Source organism: Otolemur garnettii, unplaced genomic scaffold, assembly GCF_000181295.1.
Source record: "Otolemur garnettii isolate 467f Iridium unplaced genomic scaffold, OtoGar3 scaffold00024, whole genome shotgun sequence".
Taxonomy (NCBI): domain Eukaryota; kingdom Metazoa; phylum Chordata; class Mammalia; order Primates; family Galagidae; genus Otolemur; species Otolemur garnettii.
Window position 1 is genome coordinate 2,030,367 of NW_003852419.1, and position 2,671 is coordinate 2,033,037.

Consider the following 2,671-nt stretch of genomic DNA (forward strand, 5'->3'; position numbering starts at 1 on the left):
CTGAGGTTCTTGTTTTTCCCAAGCACGTCCTCAAAATCCTGGCCTAATAAACCTCCATTGATTGAGATTTTTGCCTCAGTAATTTATTTGGGTTGACAGTTCCTTTCAGCCTCTGAGTATCTGGGATTACAAGTACAAGTCACCATGCCCAGCTCATTCAGCCCTTTGAAATAAAATAACTGGGTGTCAAACACTACACTAGGAGCTGGAATAGAGGGTAAGATCTGAAAATAGACATGATGCTGTCTTGAGGAGCATTAATGTAGGAAATACTTAGCCAAGCATTGTAGTAGCCACCTGTAGTCCCAGCTACTCAGGAGGTTAAACCATAGGGCTGCTTGAGCCAAAGAATTTAAGGTTGCTGGCAGCTAGGCTGATGCCATGACACTCTAGCCTGAACAACAAGGTGAGAATCTCAAATTTTTTCTTTGAGAAACACTGAGAACCTTTAAGTTCCTTAAACCTTTGTTCAGGTTAATAACTTCTATGTTTTTAATCAATATTTCTCTAAATTTTATATCACCTTGCCTTGTTTATAGTTTTTTCACGTATGTATATTCACTATGCAATATCTTGTTTTGTTCAATTTCAAACTTTAGGCTTAGTGCTCATAGCTGAGTGGTTATGGCACCAGCCACATGCACTGGGGCTGATGAGTTCAAACCTGGCCAGGGCCTGCTAAACAACAATGACAACAACAACAAAAAATAGCAGGACATTATGATGGGCGCCTATAGTCCCAGCTACTTGGAAGGCTGAGGCAACAGAATCACTTAAGTCAAGAGTTTGAGGTTGCTGTGAGCTGTATGTGACTCCACAGCACTCTACTGAGGGCAACATAGTAAGACTCTGTCTCCAAAAAAAAATTTTTTTTCAAACTTTATTTATGGAACTATGTATGTATTCTCAAGTAATTTGCTTATTTCAGCATTGCTTTGGATTAACTCACGTAAAAGGTGGCTGTAATTCTTCATTCACTGTTGTATAGTATGCCATTGTTTAATATACTACATTTATGTGTCCATTCTACTACCTCTTGGCATTTGGGTTATTTCCAGCTTTTACTCTTACTATAAACTATTACATTTTGTGCATTTCAACTGATGAAGGTGTACAGAATGTTCCCTACAGTGATTTTTTTTCTTTTTTTTTTTTAATCACCTGTTGGGGCCTGGGTTTCACCCCTGCCCATGATGCAGTGGGCCATGAACTGAGGTCCCTGCTGGCTCTGGGCACTGCATCTCACTCCTGGCTACAACCAAAGCCAGGGGTGATTTTCAACCAACACCCTGACCACCATCAGCATGCATATAACGGGTGGCCATAGTGGCCAAACCTATCTCTACCTACAGATAGGTGCCAAGGCAGCTCTCCCTATGGTAATTTTTTTCTAATATTTTTGGCAGGGACTGATAGTAAGAACTATATTGTACTTTGGAACCAAGTTCGTATGAGTACTTACACATAACTGAAACAAAAATGTCTTCAGATATTTGTTATTCTATATGAGCTTTTAAATTTTTCTTTTTTTCTTTTTTTGAAATTATAGTAAAGTACACATACCAAAATTAATCATTTTAACAATTTTGAAGTTTTCTTTTTAATACAGTGTACTCATATTTTTGCAGGAAGACTAGTCCCAACAGAGAGAAAGAGCACCCTTTAATAAAAATAAAAATAAAAGAGCACCCAAACACCATGTTTATAAGAGGAAGGGCTTTATTTACTGGCCGAGAGCTTATAGCATAGAAGAATTCCAAATGGCCATGCTCCCTAACTGCCTTGGTCTTTCCCTTTTTATTGACAGTCAAAAAGTCCCAACCCATAGGTACCCTTCTCTTTGGCCAGTTTGAATCAAGCGGGAGATGCTGTTTCAGCCCCTACAGAATGACAGTTCACAGAACTTGGAAATTTCCAAGTTCCAGAAGTTAAGTTTACAAATTCCGAAGAGCTGAATCACCATGGAGAGGACCCTGCAGGTGTATCCTTGTGGTCTCCTTGAGAATACTGTTCTCCTAGATCTCACCCTTCTCAAGTATCCTCTCTCAACAGGTTGTTTCAGACCCACTGAAATAATTATGTAACTCAATGGATCCCAACCTGGTTTTTTTGTTGTTGTTCTGGCTGAACTATTTCAAAATACGGGGCTGACATCTGACTCTTCACCTCATACAATAGGGGACAGGCTAAAAAGCAAACATAATAAACAAATGTGTTAAAAGATGATGAATACTATGGGGAAAACAAAATGAGGAAATAGAAGATGAAAGTATAGGGAAGATTTGTTGTCATTTTAAATAGGGTGGTAGGGTAGGCTTCATTGAGTAAAGATTTATAACAGATATAAACACCAAGGAAGAGGTAAGCATTCCATATACTGGAAGTAACCACTAGAAAGGTCCTAAGGCAGGAACTTGCATTTTGGGGAACAGCCAGGAGACCAGGGTAGCAGGAGCCAGGCAAGCAAAGGAGTAAGTATTAAGGAATGAAATGAGGGGCTTGGCTTATGTAAGGCCTTAAGGTTATTGTAAGGACTTTGACTTTCATTCCTTTTTTTTTCAGTTTCTGGTTGGGGCTGGGATTGAACTCATCACTTCCGTATGTGGCTGGTGCCCTACTCCTTTGAGCCACAGGCACCACCCTTGACTTTCACTCTTTTTTTTTTTTTTTT

At 39.4% G+C, this 2,671-nt stretch overlaps 1 non-coding gene across 1 annotated transcript; it reads right to left on the minus strand.

Annotated features, from left to right (window-relative positions):
• Positions 1 to 1,159: 1,159 nt before the first annotated feature.
• LOC111724631 lies at positions 1,160 to 1,286 on the minus strand. The gene has a single exon (XR_002772896.1). It is a non-coding gene; the product is annotated as a small nucleolar RNA ACA64 (small nucleolar RNA).
• Positions 1,287 to 2,671: the final 1,385 nt, after the last annotated feature.